General features: G+C 46.0%; 1 long non-coding RNA gene across 2 annotated transcripts in view; it reads right to left on the bottom strand.

The window, feature by feature from the left end:
• Nucleotides 1-1,072: 1,072 nt before the first annotated feature.
• The window catches only part of LOC140489138 (uncharacterized), a 39,235-nt gene continuing 27,947 nt past the window's right edge, over nt 1,073-12,360 (bottom strand). Inside the window, exons 5-7 of one of the 2 annotated variants that reach the window (XR_011963084.1) lie at nt 10,397-10,503; nt 4,433-4,550; nt 1,073-1,847 (exon numbers count right to left, since the gene is read on the bottom strand). This is a non-coding gene — a long non-coding RNA (uncharacterized lncRNA). Of the gene's footprint in view, nt 1,848-3,356; nt 4,551-10,396; nt 10,504-12,360 lie in introns of those variants that run through there. The other variant, XR_011963083.1, reaches the window with a different exon arrangement.

Genomic DNA, 12,360 nt, shown 5'->3' with positions numbered 1-12,360 from the left:
TGCATTAGACAAAAGTATTTGTGAGCCTTCATCCACAATTCTGAGCATTTGGATGTAATCTGTGACCCTCCCACAGATATGCAGGTTTGCTCTATTAGCCATGCTAACATGGTCTGTCGTGTACAATTTTGGTGGGTTGGGTTAGCCATGGTTAATGTGGGGTTATGAGGGTAGAGTGAGACAGCAGGTCATTGCCGACTCGATGGACCGAATAGCCTGTTTGTGTGCCTAAGGGATTGTGTGACTCTAACTAGCTTTGATTGTCGTCACGTTTTCCTCATGCCAGGTTCATTCAGCTCAGGTACAAACGCTGCCTTTGTGTTTCTGTGGGTTCTCACTCATTCCATTCCTTTTGTTTTACAGCAATTTCACACTGTACGTGAGAGTGAGAATGAATTTGTAAATACAAATACTCCAACCGAAATTCCTCACAGGTCAGGACCTGTTTCTGCTGATGGCATCACTCACAAGGATCAGGAAAATAAAGTTTCAGTCACAAATTACACACTGTAGGGATTCTATTCTACGATTGAGGATAAAGGCGACGCAGCAGGGTGTCCTTGGAGAAGGAGCATGTGGTGTATATCAATGCTCTCGGTTCCTTGAGATAGAGGTGGGCACCGCAGGGGATACAGTGCTTCATCTCCACCGCTGCCCCCTCACCCCCAAATCTACTTTGATTTAGTCCCTTCCCACTCTGTCACTTGTGATGGTTTGCTTTGCACATAATGGGCTTTGTTTGTAAATATTCAACTGATGACACTGGTGTGCTACCGCTGTTGATTATATGTTAACAAAAAGCAAAATAATGGAATAATGATGTTGGTGCTGGGAAGGTTGCTCAGCTGTGTGTGATAACACTTCTGGATAAGAGAAATGGGGAAAAAAGAATGCTTCACAACTCACAGAATGAGAACTGAAAAGTAGTTAAATCAAACCAAAGGCTCAGACAGGGAGGGAATATTTCCCTGGAGTTTGAGTAACTGGAAAGTGGTGGTGTCCAGGAGTAGACAGGATTTTGTTCCCAAGTGAATTTGAAATTTTAAAAGCTGTTATATGCAGATAGTTTCGATTCTTTTAGTTTTATTTATTGTGGAATAAACTTGTACATTTGCTTTAAAAAAAAACAAATTCACAAACTTTGTGTTAAAGATAAATGTTAAATAACATCCATCAAACCATCCCTCACTGAAAACTGATGTGGAGGTGCAATCTCCTGGAGAATCCCTGCCCTGCCCACTCCTTCCTACCCGGGCTCCATAGCTATATACATACCTGGGAGATAGCAGCAGGAGGAGACCATTCGGCCTTTCGTTCCTGCTCCACCATTCAATGGGAAACAGCTGACTATCCAGCTCAGTCTCCTGTTCCTGCTGTATTCCAATCCCCTTTGATGACTTTACCTCGAAGAACTATATCTCAGTCCTCCTTGGGTTTCTCTGCCTTTTTTTCCAGTGACGTTGCTGTGTTACTGTGTGGGTGTAGGCAGGGGTAATGTGATGGTGCTGCTCCTGGAGGATACACTCAGCGTCCATCATCATCCTGCCATAACATCAACTGGGTTTCAGTAAGTTGATATAGAACCATTTCCAGGATATGGGCATCACTGGCTCAGCCAACATTTATTCCCCATCTCTAGATACCCTTGAGAAGATGGTCATGAACTGCCATCTTGAACCACTCGCAGTCCATTTGGCACAGATAAACCGACAATGCTGGGAGGGGGAGTGTTGTAGGGTTTTGTCTGAGTGATTCTCCATCTTTGGTTCTTCAAATGCTGGTTAACTTAATCACAATCTGCACATGATTTTGAGATTTCAGCCTGCAAATCTTTACCATCTAGCACCCTGTGTAAAGGAATATGCACAGAATAGAAATTCAGAACAGACTATTCTAGTTTCTCTAGAATATTTTTTGACCCTTTCTCCCCCCAAAGTTGTAATCCTCCAGTCCACTTACTCTCTCCCACCGTTCTGACTCTGCTACCACTAATGTACACCCTCCCTATTCTCATGGAGTTACTGATAAACAGATCCATGCCACCAATTCCCTCCCTGGTTAGACTCTGCACCCTTTCTGGGTTAACTTCCTTTCCCTTCAGTTGCTGCAAGTCAATAATGTAACAGTAGAATGCAACAGACGGAAATAGAAAGGGAGGTGGCAGATCATGGACAGAAGAGGAACCTTCAGTCTGGGAGAATGGGTCAGATCCTTCTGTGTTTCCCCTTGGTCGATTCCAAGCATTACAATGAGTTGGGGATGGAACTTGGTCCCACATGGGTGTGATGACACTTTAACGCACCGACAGATCAATACTACAAGCAGATGCATTCCTCCTCCAGCCAATCACAGTGTGCAATACTTTCCGCTCGTAACCCCAAAGCACATGCTCCAAAATCGGCCCACAATGTGTACATGTGCAGTGCCGGGTTTCCCCTCACACGTGTAGTCCCTGCCTCAGGGATTGTGTGAGCTGTAGTCCCCATGAAGCCACTGGAGCCCTATCTCTGGAAAGTGTGGGCTGGATGTTGTTGTGTATAGAATCCCCATTCAGACACGCAGGACATATGGGCTGTCATTGGGTTTTACTGAGACATCTGCTTCCATAACCTGATTTCTGACATAAGCAACATAGATTCAACCAATTGTGGGGGTGGGGAGGTTAATGAGGCAAAGTAGATTTGTAGCAGAGGTGGCTCAGTGGATAGCACTGCTGCCTCAGAGCTTCAGGGACCTGGGTTTGATTCCAGCCATAGGCGAATGGGTGGAGTTTACACGCTCTCCCCATGTCTGAGTGGGTTTCTTCTGGGTGCTCCAGTTTCCTCCCACAGTCCAAAGAAGTGCAGGTTAGGTGAATTGGCCATACTTATTTGCTATACATTTGCAGGTTAAACCATTAGCCATTGCAAAAGCAGGGTTACAGGAACGAATGGGTCTGAATGGGATGCTCATTTTAGCGTTGGTGTGGAATCGATGAACGAATACCTTGTTTCTGCACTACAGGGACTCTATTCTATTCTCATGAGGAAGAATGTACTTGTCTCGATGTGCTGTGAATCTGTGGAATTCCCTATTCAAAGTGTGGTGGATGCCAGGGCAATGCGCAAATTTAATGAAGAGATACAGATGTTTAATTCGCAATGAGATGAAGGGTGAGAGAGAGCAGGCGGGAAAATCCAGCTGAGGCCGAGGTGAGCTCAATCATCACCGTATTAAATGGTGGAGCTGGTTCGAAGGGCTGCATTACCTCTCCTGTGCCCAGTGCTTATCTTCTTACGGTAATAACTGCAAAGCTGAATCCAAAACTCACCACCTTTACTAAAGGAGATTTTCGGAAAATGCAGGATTGTCAGGTGGATTAGCGTTCCAAACTTAGATAGTGAGGAAGTGTGTAGAAGATCATGATTTTGCAATTTTAAACTGAGGGGAGACAGTGATTTATGGTTTTAGACTGCGTAGTACATTCACAGCATTCAAAATTCTCTGTTGTGAATATCTATTCTATATTTTTTACAAAAGCCAAGGTCTCTGACAATGAAAACCAAAACACCCAGGTAACATCGCCTCCCGTCGTAATCTGATAAAAGACTTGTGAGAAGTCTGATTGAATTTATAACACAGATGGCAAGCTAGAAGATTAAATCCAATCCCAAGATCCTGTGCTTAATCAAAGTAGACGATAACAGGATAAGGCAGTAATTTTTCAAAGTGCACAGCAAAATTATATATTAGTGAAAAGGAAGGACTATAGGAAAAGGAGTAATCTGCCATTTGTGTCTAAGGAAATAAGGGAGTCTACCAAATTGAAACAGAAGGGATACAAATTGGCAAAGACCAAGGAGAAACTAGGAGATTAGAACAACTTTAAAGATCAACAAAAAGCTTGATGGGATTTTGACTGGGTATACAAATGAGCAGCTATCCCCAGGGCAAGAATAGCAGTTTACACTGCTCGAGGAAACCTATTGCGTGGGGAACATATGGCCTATTTAATTGTTGAAGTACTTATCTGAAGAAGTCTGTCAGCATAGAGATGAACCTGATAAAGTTAAAAATTACATCGTGCTTGGAAAGCTAGTGCTTCCTAATAAACCTGTTGGACTATAACCTAGTGTCGTGTGATTTTTAACTTTGTCCACCCCATTCCATCACCGGCTCCTCCACATGAGAATCCTGACAGACAACTCCACCGAAACTGAAACACCTGTCAAGTACTTGACTGAGCCACGGAGGTGTTGGGGAGGGGTGTGTTGTTTAAATATAAAGTGCTGAATTGAACTAGACTTTTTAAACTGCCGTTGCCACGGAGATAACACTGACAACCAGCCTCCATTCAAAGCCTCAAAGCACGTTAACATGGACTTGGCTGTGTCTCAGTACTTTTGCAGTCACACCGAGATTTGAAATATTCGCCCACGGACAGAATACACACCTTTCCTTCCAGATGAAAAGGCCAATGATATTCAGATCGGCACGGATCAAGTAACTATCAGATCTGAACATGAAATTCAATTTGAATTTCTCATCCGCAAATCCACCCTTTCTGTACCCTACAACAGAGAAAACAAGTCACCATTGTTAATACAGGATGGAACTTTATAAGACAATGATAGTATTAAATTGTAGTTTCCTTGTTCCCCCAAAGCTTTAAATCTCAGTCTCACAATTTCTCTCTTGTTAACTGAAATCCAAACCAATCTCATCCCTCCTTTTCTCCACACCCAGTTCTCACAATCTCTCTCCTCGCCTTGAATTCAGTTTCCGAGCTGCTGTCTGCAAACTAAGAACCAAATCAATGAGTTTGACTTGGAGCCTCCAGGGTGTTGGTGAATCCTCCCCCCATCTCCCAGAACCCCCATTCTCTGATGAGAACCATTCTGCACACACTGGCCAAATCATATCTGGTTGAACTAAAATTAACCAAATTAGAACTCTAATTGGAGGCCCATCCTTGTCATTTTCCATAACAATCCTGACTATTGATAAGAGTTCTGACAACTTGCTGCAAAATGCTCCCCCATTGATACTTTGACCACTCGTCAGGACACCAGGCAAAGGGCTATTCCCCTGGGTCGTGTCCTCAGAAGAAAGAAGGAAGGGAGCTGCTAATGACAGATTAATCCCACACATCCACAGCCTCCCTCCCTGGCACTGACCCGCCCTTCACATACGCCAACAACTAGTCAGCACTGCGCCCGTGCACTGATCTCCCTTCCTATGGAACATGCTCTCGATCACACAGGAGCCTGGAGGATTGTTATCAGCTGCTGCCCAATAATGTTGAGGGGCTGGGGCTGGAGGATGGGAAATAATGGGATTGTAAACAATGAATGAATGTGGAGGACACTGGGGGATGGACAGGTCAGTGAGGGACAGGATCAGAGCAGCAGCAGGAGGGAATACTGGACAAACTGAGCAATGGGAGTGTCTGACAGGAGAGAAACTACAGGAAGGTTCTGTTTGGAGACTCGGGCAGGGACAGCTGGGAGACAGTATGGCCTGGTGGCTTGGGCAGGTTTTCCAATCATCCTCTTCAAAGCCGCTGTTACCAAACTCTGAACCCGATCCTCTTGGTCCAGAGGAAAGCATACTACTACCATTTCATAGTGGGCTAGTGGAAAGAAAGGAAGATTTGCTCAACCTCACACATGGAAATTCCATGAGCTCCTCGTACTTACTGTCTACGGTGGGGATTGAGGAGACAGAGCAGGTGGGAGGGGGTAGGGATATAGGGACTGCCTTTCAAAAGGAACTCACCTGTGTTGGTGTTATTAACAAGATTCAATACACAGTCACAAACACAAAGCTGGTGTACGTGAACGTTATCCAGAATATTACCTCCTATAACTGGGCGACACAGACCCCAATGTACAGAGTTAAGTCCTGGATATCAATAACAGCCTTGTGCGTGGGAAATCATGTCTCATGAACTGGACTGAGTTTACTGAAGAAGTAACAAAGCGGATTGATGAGGGCAGAGCGGTGAACATGATCTTCATGGACTTCAGTAAGGCGTTCGACAAGGTTCCTCATGGGAGATTGGGTCGCAAGGATAGATCTCATGGAATACTGGGAGAACTAGCCATTTGAATATAGAACTGGTTCAAAGGTCGAAGACAGAGAGTGGTGGTAGAGTGATGCTTTTCAGGCTGGAGGCCTGTGACCAAAGGAATGTCACAAAGATCGGTGCTGAATCCACTACTGTTTGCCATTTATATCAATGGTTTGGATGAGAACATAAGATGCATTCTTAGTATGTTTGCAGATGACACCAAAATTGGAAGTGTAGTGGACAGTGAAAAAGATTACCTCAGAGTACAACGGGATCTGGATCAGATGGGCGAATGGGCTGAGGCGTTCAGTTTACAAAAATGTGAGATACTGCATTTTAGGAAAGCAAACCTTAGCAGGACTTTTACAGTTAATAGCAAGTTCTTGGGGAGTGCTGCGAAACAAAGAGACCTTGGAGTGCAGGTTCATAGTTCCTCGAAAGTAGAGTCACAGGTGGATAGGATAGTGAAGGCGGCAGTTGGTATGCTTTCCTTTATTGGTCAGAGAATGTAGTATAGGTGTTGAGATGTCATATTGTGGCTGTACAGGACATTGATTAGACAATTTTTGAAATATTCCAGCAATTCTGGTCTCCTTCTTATCGGAAGGATGTTCTCAAACTTGAAAGGGGTCAGAAAAGAATTACAAGGATGCTGCCAGCGTTGGATAGGGTGTTTTCCCTGCAGCGTCGGAGGCTGAGGGGTGACCTGATAGAGATTTATAAAATCAGCCGGTCATGGGTAGGGCAAATAGACAAGGTCCTTTCCCTGTGGTTGGGTTATACAGAACTAGGTGAGAGGGAGGGGAGAGTCGGCAGAGAGGGTGGGCTGAGGGTGGGGGGAAAGAGAGGATGCGGGGATTGAGAGTGGTCGCACAGGTGAGAACAGAGATGGGGGCAGGGGAGGACAGGCAGAGGCAGGGGAGAATCAGAGAACGGGGGGTGGAACAGATCGGGAGGGAAACAGAGAGGGGGGAACAGAGAGTTATTTTATAGATCTACAACTCAACCCTGTTCCTGTTTTCTCCTCCTCACTTTCAATCCCTCTGAAGAGCTCAGAATTGCATAGTTCCTGGAAAGTCGAGTTTCAGGGAGAGTGGGTGCTGAAGACTGCATTTGGGACGCTGACCTTTATTGGTCTGTGCACTCATCAATAAAGGGACCTGGGCTCGATTCCATTCTGTCGTGTTTGCACATTCTCCCACTGTGTGTTTGCACGGGCATCCTCTGGGCGCTCTGGTTTCCTCAAAAAATCCAAAGACGTGCAGGTTAGGTGGATTAACTGGGGGTAATGCTGGGTTACATGGTTCAGGTGGGATGCTATTCCGATGTTTGGTAAGGTCTCATGGGCTGAATGGGCTGCTTCCACACTGTATGGATTCTGTCACTGAGTATAAGAGTTAGAAGGTCACGTTGTGGCTGTACAGGGCATTGGTGAGGCCAGTTTTAGAATACTACATTCAATTCTAGTCTCCCTGATTTCAGGAAGATAGTACTCAGCACCATAATAACAAGTTCCTGGGAAGTGTTGACGAACAAATACACTGTGCAGAGTGGTTTGATAGTTCCTTGAAAGTGGGGCTGAAGGTAGACAGGTCGGTGAAGGTGCTGTTTTCTATGCTAGCTGTTATTGGGCAGTGCATTGAGTATAGGAGTTGGGAGATCATGGTTCGGTTGTACAGTTTATCGGCTCAGTCACTTTTGGAATGCCCAGACTGCTTTTCATTCTAGTCTCCCTGCTGTAGGAAAGATGTTGGGAAACCTGAAAAAGTTCAGAAAAGATTTATAAGGGTGCTGCCAGTATTGAAACATGTGAACCATTAGGAGGGGCTGAGGACATTTTGCCTGGAGTAGTGGACGTTGTGGGATGGCATTATACAACGTCTTCAAAACTGCAATGTTTCCTGCAACTGTCACCATTTCAGATGCTGCCAGACCTGCTGAGGATCTCCAGCAATTTTTTTTTTTGTTTTTATTGCAGATTTCCACGATTTTGCTGAGGCACTTAGAGTCATAGACATTTACAAGGCTTCATATCTTGTTGACTCTCACCCCTGGGATGGCAGGACTGATGGATGAAGAGGACTCAATCCTCATTTAATTCTCCTTTCCTTTGTCTTTCTGAGCTGTTGCCTGCATCACGAATACTCTATCTCCGATTCCTTGACGTGAATCTGGCCCATCTAAGCCACTCTTTAGTTCCCAACCCTCTGCCAGACTAGTCACAATCTCACCAATGGAACTGGCAATCACCCCACCAAGAGATTTCTCCCAGTCCTGCCCAGGGGTAACCAGTCAGGCTGGTACAAGTCTCACCTAGCTCAGAAATGGTCGCAGTGCCTGGAAAATCTAAACCCTTCTCTGGTACACCATTTCTCCAGCCACACATCCAGCTGATCTATCCTCTTGTTCCTGCTCTCACTAGCACGTGGCACTGGGTGGAAGTCTGACATTATTACTTTTCATTTTAATATACCTCTGATTTTCCTTTGTACATATTTCAGGCCCTCATCTCTTTGTTTCGCGATGTCGTTGGTATCTGTGTGTTCCAAAACCATTGGTTATTTACCCTCCAGCTGCAGAACACACTGTAGCCACTCCATGCTATTACAGATCCAAGCACCAGGGAGGTAACATGCCATCCTTGATTCATGTCTGTGGCCATTGAAGTACCTGCCCTTACTCTGACCATTGATCCCATGTCACTATAGCCCTGCAACTGTCTTTCCTCCTGTTCGGTGCAGCAGAGCTATCTGTGGTGTTATGACCCTGGCTGTTGCTGATTTCCCCGAGAGACCACCCCACCCATTCACCCCCAACAGAATTCCAACCGGTATACAGTATCTGTTTGAGATGGGTATGATCATTGGGGACTTCTGCACTCCCTTGCTGAGCCTTTAACTTGATGGGATGATCACCCATTCCCTTTGTGTCTGTGTAACCCTCACCTGCAGTGCTGTCCATAATATTCTCAGTATCATAGATGGTCCACAGTGAGTCCACTCACAGCTCCAGGTCTGAAAAGCAGTTTCCCAGTAGTGCAGATGAACACACTTCCTACACACATTGCCGTCAGGGACACTAGAAGCGTCCCTTATTTCCCACATTGTACAAGAGGAGCCCGGCACGGGTCTGAGGGTTCCTGTCTCAATGTCTCTCTAGATTCAGCTAGTTACTCCCATTAAGAGAATTTAAAAGAGCTTTCAACCTTCTTTCACTTCAAACATGTCCATTGTAATCAATAGCCCCAATCTTTAATTAAGCTGATATATTTTACTTTAAAAACTGTTAACAAATACTCCGCAGTGTCGCTTACAAATTGGCTGTTCCCATTGGGATCATGCGAAATTCTGAATGGCCTGAACTAAAACTGAGTTTCAGCGTCACCGTCTCCCTGACTCATCTCCCTAAGTTTTCACCCAACTCCAAAACATTCTCATTGAGCCAAGCAGCACTCAGCGTCAACATGGCCTTTAGCCATTTCTGGATGAACAGATAATTGTCAGAATCTGTAAAATTCCACCTGAAAAGTTACTGGAATATGAGTCCATAAGAAATTTTATGGGAAATTTAGAGGGAATTGAAAGTAAGGAGTTCACAGGTGAAAGTCATGAAGTGGTTGACTGGATCTAAACATGACAGTTCCTGCAAAGAGTCGAGGTGTAGTTTGGATAAATCTATGTTCCCTCTCAGACCAATATCTCCTTCCCGGGCTGCACGGCCCAGAACAGAGCACATACCCCAAGGGTGATCCAACCATGAATTTGTACATCTTTCTGCTATTTGCTTGACAAAAATATGAGAGTCTGGAATAGGGTAGTTCTGGAAAAGCACAGTAGTTCAGGCAGCATCCGAGGAGCAGTAAAATCGACGTTTCGGGCAAAAGCCCTTCATCAGGAACAGAGACAGGGTGCCTGCAGGGTGGAGAGATAAATGGGAGGAGGGTGAGGGTGGGGAAAATGTCGAAAAGACTACAATAGGTGAGTGGGGTGATGCTGAAGGTGATGGGTCAGAGAGGAGGGTGGAGTGGATAGGTGGAAAGGAAGATAGGCAGGTAGGACAAGTCATGGGACAGTGCTGAGCTGGAAGTTTGGAACTGGGGTGAGGTGGGGGAAGGGGAAATGAGGAAACTGGTGAAGTCTACATTGATGCCTTCGGGTTGAAGTGTTCAAAGGCGGAAGATGAGGCGTTCTTCCTACAGGCGTCGGGTGGTGAGGGAGCGGCGGTGAAGGAGGCCAAGGACCTCCATGTCCTTGCTGAGTGGGAGGGGAGTTGAAATGTTGGGCCACAGGACATTGTTTTTACCTAAAAATATGAGCTACTTTTCGACAGACAGAACAGACAAACCTTTCTCGTTCCACAGTTAAATGCCAATGATATTCTGATCCTGATGACTCCGCTGACTGTAGAAACATACATTTGAGATCCCGGTCTCAATTATTCTAAATTAATATCTGATAAAAAAAATCACAAGACAAAGCTCACAGTCAGTGCAAGATGAATATCAAAGACAATTATTTCCCTGGTATGTGTCTGATGTGTAAATGCTCCTCTTCAAATCGCCCCGCCCCCATCCAGGAAGAGGACATGTCCATGCACCTCGCTGTACCTTGCCCCCAATAAAGATGGTGGCCATAACCCAGGACCTATCATTGCCTGAGGGCCACAGACATTTTCCCATTTGCTGCAAACGTGGGAGCAGGAGTTTCTAATTCCGGACTAGCGACCTGTACAGAGTGTAATTAAACCCCTCCCAGTCTAAACTGATACATTTCATTTGGTTTCCGCTGCCACTCCCTCTTTCCTGTTCCCACCTCCTTCACACACCAAGGGTCATTCTGGTACCTGTGACCCTTCCTTAGATCCGATTGTAGGAATTCTAAATTTTCCCAGCTCCCGTGTGGAAACAGGGCCATCGGCCCAACACGCTCACACCCACCCTCCGACGATTATCCCACCCAAACCCATTCCCCGACCCTATTACTCTACATTTCCCCTGAATAATGCACCTAAACTATGCATCCCAGAACACTACGGGAAATGTAGCTTGGCCAATTTACTGAACCTGCATATCTTTGGACTGCAGGAGATAGGGGATAAAGAGTAAATAATAGGTTGAGATGGAGTGCAAAGAGAGACAGGAACATTTGGAAAGACAAAGGAGTGGAGAATGATCTTGCTGGGAGGGTGCATCGCTGTTAATGGAGGGGACAAGAACCTGTGTCTGGCAGCATCTCAGTGGCAGTGGCGGAAATGGTGGCTGATGATCGAAGTCCTGCTGCAAAACAGACCCTGAGCTTCCAGTTGCCTACAATTTTAACACACAAGACTGTTCCCTGGCCAACATCTCTGTCTCAAGCTTACTGCAGTGTTCCAGTGAAACTTGATGCAAGCTGGCAGAAGACTCCAGAACATACCAAATTGCCTCCTCTTTCAAGGATTCACAATTTCCCCTCCCCTGTGATCAACAATGCTCTCCAGTGTATCTCCTCCACTTCCTGCACCTCTACTCTTGAACCCCACACCTCCAACCGCAACAAGGATAGAACCCCCCCCCCCCAGTTCTCACCTTCCACCCAGATACAACCCAATTCCACCAGTTCCACCACCTTCGATCAGACCGCACCATCAGAGATATATTTCCCTTCCCACCCTTTTCAGCATTCCACAAAGACCATTTCCTCTGCGACTCCCTCATTAGATCCATGCTCCCCACCAACCCACCCTACACTCCCAGCACCTTTGCTTGCCAGTTCAAGAGGCGTAAAACCTGTGCCCACACCTTCCCCTCACGTCAATCCACGGCTCCAAAGGATCCTCCCACATCCAGCAGAGATTTCCCTGCACGTCCAGATACCTCACCTATTTTATCCTTTGCTCTCGATGTGGTCTCCTCTACATTGGGGAGTCAGGACGTCAACTTGATTCAGAGAACATTTCTGGAACACATGCACCAAACAACTCCACCACCCTCTCAACGACCACTTCAACGCCCTCCCCCACTCCACCAAGGACATGCAGATTCTGGGCTGCCTCCATTGCCAAATCCCAGTCACCCGAAGCCTGGAGTAATAACACCTTTTCTTCCACCTTGGGACCCTTCAACCACATGGCATCAAGGTTTGCTCATCTCCCCTCCCCCCCAACTTATCTCAGATCCAACCCTCCAACTCGACACTGGCCTCTTGAACTGTCCCACCTGTCCATCTTCCTTCCCAATTATCCACTCCACCCTCTCATCATTACCTCCCATCTACATCTACCTATTGCCTTCCGAGTTCCCATCCCACCAACCCCACACACCCCTCTTA

The sequence above is a fragment of the Chiloscyllium punctatum genome, chromosome 18 (genome assembly GCF_047496795.1).
Source record: "Chiloscyllium punctatum isolate Juve2018m chromosome 18, sChiPun1.3, whole genome shotgun sequence".
NCBI classification, from domain to species: Eukaryota; Metazoa; Chordata; class Chondrichthyes; order Orectolobiformes; family Hemiscylliidae; genus Chiloscyllium; species Chiloscyllium punctatum.
This window is presented reverse-complemented; position numbering and strand designations above follow the sequence as displayed.